General features: G+C 34.7%; 2 long non-coding RNA genes across 2 annotated transcripts; both read right to left on the reverse strand.

Annotated features, from left to right (window-relative positions):
* Positions 1 to 4793: 4793 nt before the first annotated feature.
* On the reverse strand, positions 4794 to 8306 carry LOC113081118 (uncharacterized). The gene is made up of 2 exons (XR_003282108.1): positions 8217 to 8306; positions 4794 to 5007 (listed from the first exon to the last, which is right to left on the reverse strand). It is a non-coding gene; the product is annotated as an uncharacterized LOC113081118 (long non-coding RNA).
* Positions 8307 to 8683: 377 nt separating this feature from the next.
* Positions 8684 to 10615, reverse strand: LOC113081052 (uncharacterized). Its single transcript, XR_003282092.1, has 4 exons — positions 10349 to 10615; positions 9555 to 9587; positions 9168 to 9471; positions 8684 to 8741 (listed from the first exon to the last, which is right to left on the reverse strand). It is a non-coding gene; the product is annotated as an uncharacterized LOC113081052 (long non-coding RNA).
* Positions 10616 to 11517: the final 902 nt, after the last annotated feature.

Here is an 11517-nt window from a genome sequence, read left to right on the forward strand (position 1 = left end):
GAAAACATGGTTGATGGAAAATTAGATTGAGTGCTAAATAAATAAATAAACATTACATGTACATAATATGTATGTTTTAATATATAAAAAGCCACAATTCCTTATGTATTATTCAATATATTGTAATATATTAACATAAAATATTGTTATGCATATTTGAAATAGAAACTATTTAAACTATTTAATATAATGACCATTAAACACACACGTTTTCATGTATGAAATTTTTGAATATGCAAACAATTAAGTGACATAAAAGTTTGAATATGTGTTTTGCTTTATGCAGACCCATGTGTTAATTCATGAAAGAGGAATTCATTATTTTGAGTGTCTCAGTACAGCTATAACATGCAAAAATGTAGTTCAGTTTTGCACTTTATTACTATATTATTATTATTATTTTATATATGTAGCAATATATACATATGGTTCATGCATACAGTATATTATAGTAATCCTACTAAATAATATAAGCTCTAGTTTCCTATATATGGAAACATATTTATTATATTGATTTAGTGTGTGTGTGTGTGTGAGAGAGAGAGAGAGAGAGAGAGAGAGAGAGAAAGAAAGAGAAATACATTTTAATATATATTTAATTTGATCACTATGCATATTGAACAGACCAGGGTATATGTCTTATGTCACAGACACAGAAACATCAAACAGTCTGATTAAATGAAATACAATGTCAGAAAATTCAACAACAAAAAAACAAAGTTTCATGAGCAGATGGATTTTGAAATACTCATTTTTAACACTGCCTGTGCTTGTTGGGCAGTGCACAGAGAGATTGAGAGACTGCCTGGAGTGAAATCTCTTCTGGTACAGCTCATATAACGTCTGCACAGATCCGGTCTAGTGTTATTCCACCTCTCTTACCTCTACATGACTTCATCTGTGTGCCACCCAGAAAAGGAAGAGCTTTGCCAAACCAGCATACTCCACAGCACAGCTGTGGCCGACTCACAAAGAGCCTTGATCCTGCTCCCTACACACTCCGAAGGGCACATCTCCACAAGTTAATATGGAACAACCTGTGATGTTATCACAATACAGACAACACAGCCACACAGGTTAGAGATCTGTGTATGATCATTACATATCCTGTGATTAAACATAAATATAATGTAAATCTACAAAACAAAAAACATTAGGAATAGGTTTTTATTTTATTCATTATTCAATTCATTTATAATATATTCCTGCTGTAGCGCTTAATCTAGCCCAACTTTGTGTAGTACCAGGACACAGTCCATGTTAAATGCTGACTTATGTTGAGTTGCCCATCTCTCGTCCAGTGGAAGATTTGGACACAGTGCCAAGTGTAATCGTGCAGTTCATAAACAGCCATGTTAGACAAATTATATAAATGGCTCCATTAAAGAATAAGAGTACTTTTCCTGTGACCAGATTTCACCCCTAAAGTCCTGATCCAACTGACTGCTGCCAGTGTTTGTACTGTGAAAAAGGTCTCGTAGAGTTTCTGGTCTCACTTTGATGCAGGAATATATTGCGTATAAAATGCTGTTCCTGCCTGTAAAACACTAATAACACTTTACTGCCATTAACACAAGAAACAGGTGGAAACACAAAAGTTTATTTGTGTTCTGGGGATTATAGCTTCTTAACGTAAAGTATCTTGTGCCGCGAACTTTTTTCCCCCCAGACTAAAGTACCGGGAAGATTAGGCAAATAGACTGTTGACGTAGGTGACGTAGTGCGTGCGTTTCTCAATACAAAGTACGCTGATTTTGGACGTGCATTATCGGTAGTTCAGACTTTGTGCATTCGACTCGGGAGTGTGATGTCTGCGATGACGCAAATACGGTAATTCTGCAAACAGCAGCGTACTTGATAACTTCAGTCAGCTCGCTTTGGCTACTGCAATTTTCCTCTCTGTATATTTACAATAAACGAAATAGGATATCAAATACCACTGCCTCCTTTCGTTTTCATTTAAACATGAAAACAACGGCAGAAATGTACTTAGTTTACAGATATGTGTATATAAACAGCCCTTACAATGAAACAAAATATTATATAAATATTTTTATTTTAATTTTAACGTATAGATAAATTGAATACAGACCAAAGATAACCTGTTAGATTTACCCAAAACTAATTATATTTTATGTTTAAGCACTAAAGAGACGTCAGAGCCAGCGGCACACATCAGAAGGTCTAGCCGAGGTGAGACTGCTCTAGATGGAAACATGAGCCCTGAGCTCTCGCTGATCGTGTGGAGCTGACCGTCTCCGAGATCGGTGAAACACATTGTTAAATAGGTGCAGTCTTCATGAATTAACCACAGATTTGAGTTTTAAACAACTACATTCTCACCTGAAATACTTTTAAAGTTACATTTCATGACACAATAACAGTAATATTTTGAAAATGATCCAAATAAATGGTGGTTGAACTCAACCAATCAGGATGTTTAGCGCCCAAGTCCTGCCCCTTGAAAAAGTACCACCTCGCCAGCAGGGACTATCTGAGGGGCATTTTTTTTACCCGGAACTTTATTTACTTCCTGGTTCCAGCGGTGGAAACACACCAAGTACCAGGCCAAAGTCCCTAGTTCCTGGGTAAAGTTCCTGCGGTGGAAATGCGGCATTGATGATCACCATCTTTTGATAAGAAGGTCCTGGTTGGAAACGTCAACTCAACCCATCTTAAGGTGGACATGCTGGTTCAAGATTGTCTACCACTGCCATGCACACACCAGCTGGTAGTCCCACTTGTCAACCATATAAACCAGCTTGGGCTGGATTAAAAATCCAGCTGAAACCAGTTTAAGTTAAACGCCATGTTTTCTAGCAGATCTAAGTTGGTTTAGGTGATTGACCAATAAATCCCGTCTGGAAATATTAAGTCAAATACTCAAACTGTTTTTTGGAATATGGTAGCTGGTTTCTGATGGTAAGTAATGTAGTAAGACATTATAAAGAAAACCATTATAAAGAAGACACTTAACCATTTAGCACATTGCGTTCATGTTCTGGACTCATTTGCTTACCTGCATAAAGCACGCATCATCAATAAAGTGTGTACTGAATTTGATCTAATATCACTGTTTTAAAGGCACTTTGAGTGTTTTAAAGTTAAATGTTTTAGAATTTACAGCTGTTTTTAGTTATTAAAATATTGCTGTGGGTGCTTTATATGGATTGCAAATGGCCAAAACTTGCGTTTTGTTCACATATCTTTGTTTCATACTTTTGAGAGGTGATATATTTTTGGATTGGAACAGATAAAAAATTGACAGGCTGTGCTGCAGTTCTGTGGATGTTTTGCCTGCAATGTCTTCAAGTCAGTCACGTGACTGAAAACTATGAATTTAAACTATTTACACAAGCTTGGACGAGGCTACAAATGTTATAAATGTAGTTTGAGGTGATATCTATGTTCTGGGTTATGTTTCTTATGTTAACTTATTTTAAGCCGGTTTAAATGGTTGAAAATTCTTGACTGGTAGTTCATCCTGAACCATCTGAAACCAGCTTGGATACTAATATATAGTATTAAATACTAATATCTAAATACAGTTTAAGGAAACAGCTATATTTTTGGATTATGTTTTTAGCTGGTTCACGATGGTTTAGATGGTTGACGAGAGTCACATGAGGCCTCGCTTGAAAAACCATGATGTATTTTGAAATATGGTAGTTGTTTTCTCAAGGTGATTTATCAACCATCTAAACAGTTTAGACCAGCTAAAAACAGATTCTAAAACAGTTGGATTTAACTGGATTGTGTGTCAGTGAAGTAGGATTCTTTCATTTTATTGGATGAGATGACATTTCAATTTTCATATTGCACTATGAAATTACTATGCATTTATAGTAATAATGTATTATTTGTTCATATTCTTTATGTAAATGCGATGATGTAATAATATAAGTCATATAATCCAGTCAACAATCCAACAATCCTATCCTATATTTCGTGTCAAAGCAGTATCACTGTACCGTAAAAGCATAAAAGTATTCCCAAATAAGACCATATTTATGAAGATTCATAGTCTTAACCACACTGTAAAAAATTGTCCTGTAAATTAACGGTAGTATACTGGCAGCAGGGTTTCCAGCAGTGTACCGTAATTTTACAGTTTTATTACCGTTTTCTGAATTACGGCTTTTTTGTAAATTAACGGTAATATACTGGCAGCAGGGTTTCCAGCTGTGTACCGTTATTTTACAGTTTCCAGAATTACAGCTTTTCTGTAAATTAACGGTAATATACTGGCAGCAGGGTTTCCAGCTGTGTACCGTTATTTTACAGTTTTCTGAATTACAGCTTTTTTTGTAAATTAACAGTAATATACTGGCAGCAGGGTTTCAGGTTTTAATTTTTCAGGATCATTACTGTATTCTAGTTTTTTTTTTTTTTTTCTAAACCGTAGAACTGGCAATTTTGCCAATCATTAACTTTATAAAAAATATCTGTATTTTAACAAATTCACAAACTGGCATTTCATTTATACTAAAAAGTGGCAGCAAATAGACAGAAAAGAGAAGACCAAGGGGGTATTTCTTATAGAACACTATTTATTTAAGTGCCCAACCAATAATTCAAATGCTTTCTCAAAAAAAAAAAAATAAGCAATCAAAATGGAAGAATCAGTCTTTGTATGTGTTAGAGAAAGATGAGATGAAGAGAGAAGAAAATTAACCAATTTACAAAACAGACAATGTGCAAAATGAACCCTGCAGAAGTCTGTGGACATATTTAAACTAATTTAAGTTGACCATATAAAACACAAAACAAGCAGCCATTTTAGGTCTAGCTCAGTGCTATGAGTATGACAATGCATGGGCATGGGCTTGGAGTGTACATTCCCCTAAAAACAGCCTTTAAGAAATGGCAAACAACTTCTGAACAAGAATCTTATTTTGGTGTAATAAGTCAAAACCTGGCAAGGATTTGTAGAACAGTCCAAGAACGTTTCAGAAGCATAAAACTGTCACCAACTCTGATGCAAGTGTAGCCAGGGAGGGGTGTAGTCTGAAACATAAACATTGAGAAAAATCCTTTTTAAGTTAAAATAACATCAGCAGAATTTTAATAGAACGTAACAAAAAACATGTATACTGTATAATAATATAAAACATTTCAGAAACTTAGGACCCTACGATTTCCACGATGTGAAAAACATGGAGGCAATCACGGAATCAAATCATGAAAACGGAATTAGGCAAATAATGTGGATTGTCACAGAATTTGTCACATTTGTGATGAATACAATAAAATAGTGTTGTACACTAACTGAAATCGCGATGTGGATTAGTGTATTAATTAATAAAAGTTGCAATATTATGTTAGAAGTTATAATTGAAGTTATAAGTATGTTAGTACTTATAATTTTTGTAAAGTTATCCAAAGGATTAATTAGCTAATCAAAAAAAGGAACACTAGATTAAGGGGGGGGGGGGGGGGGGTGAAATGCTATTTCATGCATACTGAAGTTTTTTACACTGTTAAAGAGTTGGATTCCCATGCTAAACATCGACAAGGTTTCAAAAATTAAGTTGTACGTTTGAAGGAGTATTTTTGTTCCAAATAAACTCCTTCCGGTTTGTCACAAGTTTCGGAAAGTTTTTTTTGAGTATGGGTCTGTGTGACGTTAGATGGAGCGGAATTTCCTGATATGGGTCCTAAGGGCACCTCTGCCGGAAGATCGTGTGCTCACGTATAGCGAGGCTGAGCACACATTTCACTGATCAGAGCGAGAGCGTCGCAAAATGTCACAAAAGAAGTGTGTTTTTGGTTGCCAGGGCAAGACAACCCTGCACAGATTACCAAAAAAAACAGCATTAAGGGACCAGTGGATGGAGTTTATTTTTACAGAGCATCAACGGAGTTGTGCAAGTGTTTTTGTTTGTTCCCTGCATTTGGAAGATGCTTGTTTTACAAACAAGGCCCAGTTTGACGACGGATTTGCGTATCGTTTATTTCTTAAGGATGATGCAATCCCAAGGAAAAAGGGTCACGATCGTGTGTTGGAACCACAGGCGGTGAGTAAAACTGCTTAAAATATCTCTGCCTCCTTGTTAGTGCGTCCCCTCCCATGCCGGAGACCCGGGTTCGAGCGCCGCTCGGAGCGAGTCGTTGCTGCTGCTGCTCTCGTTCAGTTTCAGCCTCTGGATCTGATTCTGGATCATAAATAAACGGCTGAATCTGACTGTTAACCATGGTTTGTTTTGGATGATGGTTTTTTTTCCCTCACGCTAATGTCACAACTTCCAAACGCTCTCAATGCAATGCCTACTGGCGCTCGTGATTATTTAGCTCCACCCACATGTCACATTAGTTTACAGAAAAGATAATCAATAGTTGCAGCTCTATCACACATACACACACACAAAAAAAAAAATCAAGCGTCTTCACATCAATCCTTCAAAATAAAGGTTCGGTCTAATGTGATGTGATAGTGACGGAAATATATCACTTTTGTACAGTAGAATATGTCATTTTCAAAGTAATATAATAATACAAATAAGAATTATAGTAATAAAAATAATAATAATAATCATTAAAAATGATGTTTAAGGAATAATTACACAATTGTTATTCCATGTTTTAATTGTAACAGGAATAAAAATGGAATTTGAGAATAAAACGTATTTCTAAAATGTATTTTAACCATTAAGATGTAATTTGAAAAAGTTAAAACAAACAAAAAAATTATAAAACATATTTACTTAATTTCTTCATGAGTGTTAAGTTAAATATTAAGCAGACTTTACCTGAGAATGACAGGTGAGTTGCACTTTATATTAGAGCAGTCAAATTTACTTAACCTGATAAATGTCACCGTCCCGTATACGGGACGCCTAAATTTACTTCAGTGTATTACAATTATATCCTAATCTAATCATGACAAACTATATATCGTTGGAAAGGTCTAAGACTCCTAAATAGATATTTGACCACGTTTTGTTGTTAAGAAATTATGAAGGAACAGTAAAAGATTAATTTATAAAAAGAGTGCACCTCAAAACATATACATCATAACTGGAGTTCTGACCTTTGTTACAAAAAATCTATTCCGCTTCCTTTTTCCCTATCACATATTTTAGTAATCATCATAAATTATATATCATTTGAAAGCTTATATACTCCAAATTCATCTTATGAAAACCATTTTGAAATCGAACACTGCGTTACCATGGAAATCGTACTTTAAAATCTTTTAGCGTGGTCCTCCCCCTTAGTGGGAGGGGTCATATTCCAAATATATTACGGTCTTTTAGAATCAAAACTTTTCATAATCTTGACAAAATACATATCGTTGGAAAGGTCTGAGTCTCAAGATTCCATATTTGGTGGTTATTTTGTCATAGACATAATATTGAGAGAGAAATTGATACATTTGTGACAAACAAATGCATCCAAAAAATTCAATGGAGTTTCAATGGCCCCCGGTGGCTTTTTGTGGTATAACGCCTAAACAAAATTGCATATGAACCTACATTTTTTTCATATCAACTTCAAATTTGGAACACAACTTATTTAGACATATGGCTTTAATTTTATAGCAATTTTGGATTAAAACATATTTTATTAAATATTTATTTTATATAAAATATAATAAAAATAAAATAATAAACGTATTTACAGTAAATTTAAACTTCTATAACTTTTTTATGCTTTCATTTTTTAAAATGATTTCACTTCTGCAATAATCTGCAGATTGTCTTCTTTAAAAAGAGACCAACCTTTGGTCTGTATTCAAAAGCGTTTATGATTTATAACAATTTAAGTGTGAATAGTGTACTTCCACGTCTATGTTCAAAAATGGGGGTGACAGTTAAAAGGTTAAAATATATTTGTGCAAATTCTTTACTTTTCGCAAAGTAAATCTTATTTAATTTTTTTCAGAGTTGAGCGCTTGCATACAATTTTTTATAATTCATAGAAATGGAAAATGCTTCTTTTCTCTTTTTTTTCTCATTGTTTCCACACTATTAGTATGACCAGTACTTAATTTGTAAATTGCTAGTTCCCGGAATAAAGTGGGGTGACCGGTTAGAGGACGGAGAGATAACGGTGCATTTGAGCAACATTAGTGGACCAACTAAACTGATTAATAGTGTGCATGTACTCAAAAAAAATAAATAAATAAAAAATAAAAAAAATCATGGTTTTAATAAAATCATTATATTATTTCAACCTCGAAATTTTTTTGTGTGTTTGGATAGTTTTTGTGTAACCTGGGACTGAACAGTCGCAACAACATAGGGGTTGTAATGAGTGCGGACTGTATCCTCTTCAGGGTAGTTCTCAGTGCCACTGACGACTTTTTTTTGGGTCAAATATAGGTTTGTGGGTTTTATTTATAAAACCGTTTCTTTGCTGTAAATTATTTTATTTTATGAAATGCAAACTACAGGGACGCAACGTTAGTAACCAAAATGAGTCACACCAGTCTTTTTCAACTGACTACTTTTAAATGTTGATTTTTTTTTTTTGTTAAACAAGTTTAAATGTGAGAAATATTCTATGTGTGTAAACTGTGAAATAAGTTGTATTAAGAACTGTATTTAATGAAAATGTATGTGTAACTTCACTTGCCTAGATGAAGTCCCATTTGAAGTCCATTAAATTTTTTTTGTAGAGTGGCAACCTTTGGATTGACTGTAGTGGACTTCTTATTCACCACCTTCCCCGTCTTCTTGGAGACTACCTTGCCTCGGCAGGTCTTTGAGCCTCTTTCTGGGTTTATTCCATAGAATCATCTAAGGAAAGTTGCATTACACATTACCGAAGTGTATAATAACCATTTTTCAAAATTCTGATTAATTAATTTGGTTTAGAATTTAGATTAATTTTGTAAAACTTTATAATAAGTATAAAGTAATAAAGCACTTATAAATCATTTGCAAACGATCTATATATATATTCTGACTCGTTTGGATTTAATGTGGATCTACATGCCTTTCTCCTATTTTCTCCGTGTCTGGCATGCGAATAAAACCACATTTGACAGTTTCAGATGATGAACTGAAAAAACTGAAATGGAAGAACACAAGTAGAACACAGGAGAAAGGTTGAGGTAACTAGTTTGCAAATAATTTATTACTTTACTACTGTATACTTATTATGAAGTGTTACCACAGATCTAAGAGAGTGATTAAAACATACGCAAAAAGGAAAACACTTACCTTTGAAAAAACTCTAACGTGCAACAAGCCGCCTCTTGATACTGCAGGTTGAAGATGTAGTGCACAGCAAACACTTGCAACTGCAGTCAAAAATGTTGACTGGACACTCACAAAAAAAAAAAAAGAAAAAAAAAGAAGCAATTTTAAAAATTGTGCACAACAGCAATGTTAACAATTTTATATCTCAGCCATCAGTAAATGTTTCTTCTTCATCATGTGCAATGACACACTAACCCAGCAAAATCAGATGAGGATTGGCAGGTAGATTGAGTGTCTTCCCAACATCAGATGCAGATGCTGCAACCTGTAGAGAACACACAATACACAAATAATAATATTACATAATATAAATGTGGTGAAGTGGAAAGAAGAAAATTAAATACTTACATCTGCATGTGAAACCAGTCCATCTTCATGTTCCTGGAAGTGGGACATTAACGTTAGAATCTTGACAAGCAGGTGTACCATATCTATGTTCTCATCCTGGGACATCCTCCAACTTTTCATTAAAAACACTTAAAAATATTCTGTCTACTGCTCTCTCCTCTTCCTCTCTCTCTCTCTCTCACACACACACACACACACACACACTCTCTCTCACACACACACACACACACACACTCTCTGTCTCTCACACACACACTCTCACACACACACAAAACTGTATTTGAGGCTGAGGAACAAGTTAGAATGTAAGTGAATGAAGTAACGTTTCCTCTGTGATATAGAGATTTGTGCCAATAAATCCAGTGCAAAATTAAAATTAAAATGTGCTCACATACAAAGCCCACTTTATTAACAATAAGTTCGAATATATTTAGATTACACTCTAACTAGTTTTAGATACGACTTATATTGAAAGACTAATGTGTCACTCTGAAAAAAACAAACGTTTCTCACCATAACGTTAACGCTACTCTTTCCATCTATCCAGTCAAGTGCTCATGCAAAAGGCGATGAGTTCATGCTTCCTAAGTAAAATTAAGTTTACAGGCCTATTTTCGATTTCCCAATATATAAGGATAATATATAAGTTACCAACTTTATACGCACCTAACTTAGCAACATTAATGCAAATAAAACAAATCCTCCATTTTAAACTACACTGGGTTGGCGCCATTGCAAAATGTAAATATAATTGTGCAAATAAGTGTTTCAGAAAATCAGGAAAACACACTTACTTCATATCCTCGTTATCTGCAATCTGTAATCGAGATTATATTTGAGATAATATCCGTTTTATTCACAGAGACTTTTCTCTGGTATCAGACGCTAACCGTTGCTCCCCTCCCCCACCGATCACGTGCTCATCTTCTAAAGTTGCCAAATATGTTCAATTCATATCCAATTAAATAATCAGCGAACGCAAGTATTTTATATTTAACTATTTACAAGTTTAACATTTACAGGATTTTACACCAGGAAAGAAAAAAAAAACGATGCAAATCCTTCACAAACACACTCATACACACTTAACTTTCAGGAGAAATTTGTAAAAATTGCATACATGCTAGTTCACCGTCTTGGCAAGATTTGTCAAAGGTAAATTAAAATATTGTGCCCACATTAAAAAAACGCTGCAGTTTAAGATAAAAATGTATTCAGACTTTGATCTGCTTACCTGTAAATGAGCCTCAACTTGAGATGAAATCCATAAAACTTTGACTGAAACCATTCTCCTCCATGCGTCAGCTAGCCTTTGGTTCCCCCTCTCCCACCGATCACGTGTGCATTTACGGTAAGACACCGTAATTTTAGAAAACAGTTCAGTACTGTATATTTACGCTGTTAATATGCTGTAAATTTACAGAAATTTTTTACAGTGCAGCTGCCAGTTCAGAACACCCTCACGGACAATGGTAAACAGCTGATTTTGTAAACACCATTTTCAACCAGTGAGAAATAGGTGTAGTATTGGTGAAAAGAACCTGGTCACAAGGTTAACCAAACCATTTTCCATTTCCTTTTTCCATTTCCAATGGGTGGAAATTCTTCATGCCTCAAACCCTCAAGACCAACAATGTTAAACTTACGTAATTTTGTAATTTCCAGACTCTCGGCAAACAGCTTCCTCTGAGAATATTCATCCTCTATTAATAAACAAACTCAGAAAGACTGAGAGATGTTTTGTGACTTTGAACACATTGCGATCATCTCCTCAACATCGAGAGGAAACTTGTTTGAAATGGAAATGCATGAAGGGCCTCGCAGAACACCTGTCCTGCATCCAAATTAAACCAACATGTCATTAAAGCCAAATGTTTGCGGTGACTGTGACTGACCTGGAAAAAACGCACCATGTTATGGTTGCTTTAAAGTCCACCAGACATGTTTTAACTATAACACCATG

This window comes from Carassius auratus, chromosome 1 (assembly GCF_003368295.1).
Source record: "Carassius auratus strain Wakin chromosome 1, ASM336829v1, whole genome shotgun sequence".
Taxonomy (NCBI): Eukaryota; Metazoa; Chordata; class Actinopteri; order Cypriniformes; family Cyprinidae; genus Carassius; species Carassius auratus.